The 8,374-nt window shown below is 34.6% G+C and overlaps 1 pseudogene; it reads left to right on the forward strand.

The window, feature by feature from the left end:
* The first annotated feature begins 6,261 nt into the window (after window positions 1-6,261).
* On the forward strand, window positions 6,262-7,393 carry LOC694529 (RNA ligase 1-like; annotated as a pseudogene).
* The last annotated feature ends 981 nt before the right edge of the window (window positions 7,394-8,374 follow it).

Below are 8,374 nucleotides of genomic sequence, written 5' to 3' on the forward strand. Positions count from 1 at the left end.
TGCCCAAAGTAATTTATAGATTCAATGCTATTCCCATTAAACTATCAGTGACATTCTTCACAGAATTAGAAAAACTATTTAAAAATTCTTATGGATCCAAGAAAGAGCCCAAATAGCCAAGACAATACTAAGCAATAAGAACAAAACTGAGGCATCATGCTACCTTCAAACTGTACTACAAGGCAATAGTAACCAAAACAATATGGTACTGGTATAAGAACAGACACATAGAACAACGAAACAGCATAGAAAACTCATAAATAAGACCACACAGCTACAGCCATCTGATCTTTGACAAACCTGACAAAAGCAATGGGGAAAGGATTCCCTATGTAGTAAATGGTTTTGGGAGAATTCGCTAACCATTGCAGAAAATTGAAACTGGACCCCTTCCTTATACCTTATACAAAAATTAACTCAAGACAGATTAAAAACTTAAATGTAAAATCCAAAACTGCAAAAACCCTAGAAGAAAATCTAGGCAATATCATTCAGGACATAGGTACAGGAATAGATTTCCTCACAAAAATGTCAAAAGTAGTTGCAACAAAACCAAAATTGACAAATGGAATTTAATTAAACTAAAGAGTTTCTGTGCAGAAAAAGATACTATCATCAGTGCAAACAGACAACCTATAGAATGGGAGAAAACTTTTGCAATCTATCCAACTGACATAGGTTTGCTATTCAGTCTACAAGAAACTTAAATTCACAAGAAAAAACAACCCTATTAAAAAGTGGGCAAAGGACATGAACATACACTTCTCAAAAGAAGACATATATACAGCCAAAAAATATGAAAAACGCTCAATATCACTGATCATTAGAGAATAGCAAATCAAAACCACAATGAGATACCATCTCATGCCAGTAAGAATAGGTATTATTAAAAAGTAAAAAATATAACAGATGCTGACAAGGTGTGGAGAAAAATGAATGCTTTTACATTTTTGGTGGGAGTGTAAATTAGTTCAACCATTGTGGTGATTCCTCAAAGATCTAGAGGCAGAAGCACCAATTGACCCATCAATCTTATTACTAGGTATATACCTAAAGAAAGATAAATCATTTTATTATAAAGATACATGTATGGGTATCTTCATTGCTGCATTATTCACAATAGCAAAGACATGGAATCAACCCAAATGCCCATCAATGATAGACTGAATGAAGAAAATGTGATACATATACACCATGGAATATTATGTAGACATAAAAGGAACAAGATCATGCCCTTTGCAGGGATGTGGATGGAGCTGGAAGCCATTATCCTCAATAAACTAATTCTGGAACAGAAAACCAAACACTGCGTGTTCTCACTTGTAAGTGGGAGGTGAACAATAAGAACACATGGACACATGGTGAGGAACAACACACACTGCGGCCTGTTGAAGGGAGTAGTAGGGGAAGGGAGAGCATCAGGAAAAATACTAACCAATGCTGGGCATGATACATAGGTGATGGGATGATCTGTGCAGCAAAACATTATGGCACACATTTATTTATGTAACAAACCTGCACATCCTGCACATATACCCCTGAACTTAAAATAAAAGTTGAAGAAAAAAAATTCAAATATTAAATTTAGTGTAGCCTTATTGCACAGTGTTTACAGTAGTGTACAGCAATGTACCAGGCCTTCACATTCATTCACCACTCACTGACACATCCAGAGCAACTTCCAGTTCTGCAAGCTCCATTCACGGTAAGTGCCCTACAAATGTGTACCATTTTTGCCTTTTATACTGCATTTATACAGTACCTTTTCTATCTTTAGATATGTTTATAAACACAAAAACTTACCATTATGTTACAATTGCCTATGGTATTCAGTATAGTAAAATGCTGCACAGGTTTGTAGCCTAGGTGCAATAGGCTATACCATATAGCCCAGATATACAGTAGGCTATACCATCTAGGTTTGTGTAAGTGCACTCTATGATGTTCAGACAATAATAAAAAGCCTAACAATGTATTTATCAGAATGTATCCCTGTCATGAAGTGACACATAACTATATTTTGATTTAGAAAAAAGCAGAAAGGAAATCCTTGATGGTTAAGGAGTTAGCGTGAGTAATCTCTTTACATATTTTCATGTAGTCCGTCACTTTATTTTGAGATTATTTGGGTAATTGCAAATGAGATGTGTTCTTGAAGACAGCATGTGAATGGGTCTTGGTGTTAAGACCCTGTGTCTTGGTCTTAAGACTCTATGTCTTTTAAGTGGGGCATGTAGCCCATTTATATTGAAGGTAAGTATTGATTTGTGTGGATTTGATCCTGTCATCTTGATGTTAGCTGGTTATTTTGAAGACTTGTTTATGTGGTTGCTTTACAATGTCACTGGTCTGTGACCTGCCTCACAAGAGTTCCAGAAGGAAGTACTAAATATGGAAAGGAAAGACTATTACCAGCCATGATCAAAACACACTGAAGTACATAAACCAGTATTATTATAAAGCAACCACATGAACAAGTCTGCAAAATAACCAACGATCAATGTTATCAAAGTTATCAAAATAACCAACCAATATCAATGCTAACCTTAAATATAAATGGGCTATATGCCCCACTTAAAAGATGCAGAGTGGCAACCTCAATAAAGAACTAAGACCCATTAGTATGCTGTCTTTAAGAGACACATCTCACATGTAGTGACACAAATAGTCTCAAAATAAAGGGATGGAGAAAAATCTGTCAAACAAATGGAAAACAGAAAAAATGGAGGCTGCAATCCTAGTTGTTGACAAAACAGACTTTAAACAAACATAAATCAAAAAAGAAAAAAAGGATATTTCATAATGTTAAAGAGTTCGATTAAACAAGAGGATCTAACTATTCTAAATAGATATGCACCCAACAGAGGAACACCCAGATTCATAAAACAAGTTCTTAGAGACCTTCAAAGAGAATTAGACTCCCACATAATAATAGTTGGAGATGTTAACACCCCACTGACAATATTAGACAGATCATTTTGAGACAGAAAATTAACAAAAGTTATTCAGGACCTGAACTCAGAATGGGAACAAATGGATTTGATAGCTATCTACAGAACTCTCCACCCCAGAACAAAAGAATATACATTCTTGCCATCGCTACAGGGCATATTCTCTACAATTCATCCCATAATTGAAAGTAAAAACACTCCTCAGTAAATGCAAAATAACTTAAATCATAAGAGTCTCTCAGAACACAGCACAATCAAGTAAGATTCAGGACTAAGAAGTTCACTCAAAACCATACAATTACATGGAAATTGAATAACTTGATCCTGAATGACTTTTGGGTAAATAATGAAATTAAGGCAGAAATCAATAAGTTCTTTGAAACTAATGAGAACAAAGATACAAGGTACCAGAATCTCTGGGACAGAAGTAAGGGAGTGTTAAGAAGGAAATTTATAACACTAAATGCCCTCATCAAAAAGTTAGAAATATCTCAAGTTAACAACCTAACATCACAACAAAAGGAACTAGAGAACCAAGAGCAAATGTATTCCAAAGCTAGAGGAAGACAAGAAATAACCAAAATGAGAGCTGAATTGAAGATGATTGAGATATGAACAACTATAGAAAAGATCAGTAAAACTGGAGCTGTTTTTTTAAATAAATAAATAAAATAGGCCAGTAGCTAAGACCACTAAGAAGAGAAGAGAGAAGATTCAAATAAACATGATAGATATGACACAGGGTATATTACCACCGACCACACAAGAAATATAACCATCAGAATATGAACAACTCTATGCACATAAACTATACAATCTAGAATACATGGATAATTTCTTGAACATATACACCCTCCCAAGAATAAACCGGGAAGAAATTAAATCCTGAACAGATCAATAACAAGCTCCAAAATTGAGGCAGTAATAAATAGCCTACCAACTAAAAAAAGCCCATACCAGATGGATGCACAGCTGAATTCTACCAGATGTATGAAGAAGAGCTGGTATTATTTCTACTAAAACTATTCCAAACAATTCAGGAGAAGGGATTCCTCTCTAAGTCATTCTGTGGGGTCAGCATCATCCTAATACCAAAGCCTGACAGAGATAAAACAAAAAAGAAAACTTCAAGCCAGTAGCCTGGATTCAATGCAAAAATCCCCAACAAAATATGGGCAAACTGAATCCTGCAGTACATAAAAAAGCTTATCCAACATGATCAAATAGACTTTATCCCTGGGATACAAGATTGGTTTAACACAGACAAATCAATAAATGTGATTCATCACATAAACAGAACTAAGAACAAAAAGCACATGATTATCTCAATAGATGAAGAAAAGCCTTTCAATAAAATTCAACATCCATTCATGTTAAAAACTCTCAATAAACTAGGTATTGAATAATAAGAGCCATTTATGACAAACCCACAGCCAACATCATACTGAATGGGCAAAATCTGGAAGCTTCCCCTTGAAAACCATCACAAAACAAGGATGCCCTCTCTTACCACTCCTGTTCAACATAGTACTGGAAGTCCTTGCCAGGGCCATTAGGCAAGATAAAAGAAAAAAAGAGAGATCTAAATAGGAAGAGAAGAAGTCAAATTATCTCTTTTTGCAGATGACAAGATTCTATTTCTAGAAAACCCCATAGTCTCAGCCTGAAAGCTTCTTAAGCTGATAAACAACTTCAGTAAAGTCTCAGAATTCAAAATCAATGTACAAAAATTGCTAGCATACTTATGCACCAACAGCAGTCAAGCTGAGAGACAAATCAAGAATGTACTCCCATTCACCATTGTCACAAAAAGAATAAAATACCTAGGAATACAGGGAGGTGAAAGATCTCTACAAGGATAAATACAAAAGCTGCTCAAAGAAATTAGAGATAACACAAACAAATGAAACAACATTCTATGCTCATGGATAGGAAGGATCAATACTGTGAAAATGGCCATACTGCTGAAAGCAATTTATTGATTCAATGTTATTTCTATTAAACTATCAATGAGATTCTTCACAAAACTTAAAAATGAAAACCTATTTTAAAATTCATCTGGAAACAAAAAAGAGTCCAAATAGCCAAGGCAATCCTAAGCAAAAAGAACAAAGTCAGAGGGATCATGCTACCTGACTTCAAACTATACTACAGGGATACAGTAATCAAAACAGCATTGTACTGATACAAAACAGTCATATAGACAGATGGAACAGAGTAGAGAACCCAGAAATAAGACTGCACAGCTACAAGTATCTGATCTTCAACAAACCTGACAAAAACAAGCAATGGGGAAAGTACTCCTTATTCAATAAATGGTGCTAGGATAACTGGCTAGCCATATGCAGAAGACTGAAGCTGGATGACTTCCTTATACCACATACAAAAATTAACTCAAGATGGAATAAAGACTTAAATGTAAAACCCAAAACTATGAAAACCCTGGTAGACAATCTAGGTAATACCATCCAAGACATAGACATGGGAAAGGATTTCATGATGAAGACTCCAAAAGCATATGCAACAAAAACAAAAATTGACAAATGGTGTCTAATTAAACTAGAGAGCTTCTGCACAGCAAAGGAAACTATCAAGAGTAAACAGACAACCTACAGAATGGGAGAAAATATTTGAAATCTATGCCTCTGACAAGACCTAATATCCAGCATCTGTAAGGAACTTAAACAAATTTACAAGAAGAAAAAAGCAAATATCCCTATTAAAAAGTGGGCAAAGGACATGAACAGACATTTCTCAAAGAAGACATACATGTGGCCAACAATCATATGAAGAAAAGCTCAACATCACTGATCATTAGAGAAATGCAAATCAAAACCACAATGAGATACCATCTCACACCAGTCAGAATGGTTATTACTAATAAGTCAAAAAATAACACATGCTTCTGAGGCTGTGGAGAAAAAGGAACACTTTTACTCTGTTGGTGAGATTGTAAATTATTTCAACCATTGTGGAAGACAGTGTGGTGATTTTTCAAAGTCCTAAAGACAGAAATACCAATTATAATATAATAGAGTGATTTATATTCCTTTGGGTGTATACCCAGCAATTTCTTTGGGTATATACCCATACCATTGCTGGGTATATACCCAAAGGAATATAAATCACTCTATTGTAAAGACACATGAACATGTATGTTCATTGCAGCACTATTCACAATAGCAAATACTTGGAATCAACCTAAATGCCCATCAATGATAGATTAGATAAAGAAAATGTAGTACATACACACCATGGAATACTATGCAGCCATAAAAAAGAATGAGATCAGCAGCCGCAGCTGCTGGGCATGGAGAGTGAGTGGCCAGCGCCCGCTGGTGACTGCTCCAGGGCTTCTCCCCTCCTGGACCAGGGGCTGTTCGAAAGCACACCCTCCGCTCGCACTGCTTGTTGGGCTCATCATGAAGGCTTGAGCTCTGTGCAGCGGAAAATGCAGTATGTTTGTGACGGAGGTGAAAGAGGAGCCTTCTGCCAAAAGGGAACATCAGATCAGCCATAGCTTTGGACTCTACTAGATAGAAAGCACAACAAACAAGTTGAAAAAAGATTTCAAAATTTTCTACATTCAAATGAAAACCCAAAATAAATAAATATATATATATATATTTTTGAACATTGAAGAGGACTTCAAACTGGCTCTGGACTCCAAACCTTGCTGGATACCAGAGCAAAGGAAATAGAACAAATAAATGGGAGCCCAGTGCCTAATGAAAACAGATACATTCCTGATTGGGTACCATTAGAGAAAAACAACAAACAGTATTGCTGGCATTCCTCTGTAGTTAATTATGAATTTGAAATTGCCCTGGTACTAAAACATCATGCTGATGATTCTGGACTTTTGGAAATTACTGCAGTGCCACTATCAGATCTCTTAGAACAAACACTGGAGCTCATAGGAAGAAATATCAATGGAAACCCATATGGGTTAGGGAGCAAGAAACATCCATTACATCTTCTTCTACCTCATGGAGCATTTCAAATAACAAATCTACCTTCACTGAAGCACAATAATCTCTTGTCCTGGTTTGAAGGTTGCAAAGTGGGTAAAATTGAAGGAATAGTATGGCATTGCAGTGATGGCTGTTTAATAAAGGTGCTGGACATAAACAGTCAACAAAACAAGGTGTCTGCCTTCATGAAGCTCACATTCTAATGGGGAAGATAGAAAATAAACAAATGTGTAACATGTCAGGACAAGAACAGCTATTAAAAAAAAAACAAAAAACAGGGTCCATCATCATCATCTTGGCTTATGCTGATCAATTCAAGATACTTACATGAATTCAAGAGTAGTTATTATCAACATGAACCTGAACAAATGTGACTCTGCCTTTGATATTAAGTGTTTGTCTAATCATTTTTCAAAAGTAGATAATCAGAAATTTGCTAGACTCAAAGATATAATATTTGATGTATAAAATACAAATAAAATTAGTTTATTATCATTATATTTTAATCTCGAATATGCTACCATGTTTAAGAATATCACAAGTTCCTGTTCATTGTGAAACATCAATTTGTCTTCTACCATTTGTGAAGAAATGAATTTTCCAGTTTCAAATACCTATTTAAAATTTTATTAAAAACCAGCAAATTAATTTTAATCTCTAGCCATAAAAACATAAGTAACAGTAAGCTCCTAAGCTTGTACAAAGGCTGGATTCACTCCACTATAATTGAATGGTAATTTAAAGACAACAATTAGACCAAGAATTTAATGTCACTAATTTTCAAAATTAAATAGTTTAAGCTCAATTTGATTTTGCTAGATATTTAACAAAACATATGGCTCAACTTCATAACCTATATGTGTGTATATCTACATCTGTATTTATATATATCATAGTTAGGATTTGAGGATCTTAACATATGTATAAATAAGTATATATAAATTCCAATTTTAAATATTAGAATTGCTGTATTTACCTTCATACTCTTTACAAAACTTAAAACATTATGAATGTAGAGAAATTCACCAGAGCTCATTGCCTATTTGATGGCCATAACTTATTATAAGTCTTCAAATATGTACTTTTATAGTGAGTTGAAAATTTTGTATAATTTCATTTATTAAGAATTCCAGTTTAAGTGTAAAGGTACAAGGTAGTGAGAAGGAAACACTACACCTCAGAGAATTGCTTATTTCCAGGTGGATTTTAACATATAAAGTTAATAAATATTTAAATGAAACGAAGTTTATAGGTGACCTTTAGTAAGTGGGGAAATTAACAGGACTTTCTTCTTCATCTTCAAACTCTTCAGAAGCAGCAACAGGGCTAGTTAATTCAACTCCCAACTGTTCTGAAAGCTGTTTTTTTTTTCTTCTTCTTCTTCTTTTTTAACCTTCTCTTCTAAGAGAATATTGTTCTTCACTTCTTCCTTGTAATTATACTTAAGAT

Source organism: Macaca mulatta, chromosome 8 (assembly GCF_049350105.2).
Source record: "Macaca mulatta isolate MMU2019108-1 chromosome 8, T2T-MMU8v2.0, whole genome shotgun sequence".
NCBI classification, from domain to species: Eukaryota; Metazoa; Chordata; class Mammalia; order Primates; family Cercopithecidae; genus Macaca; species Macaca mulatta.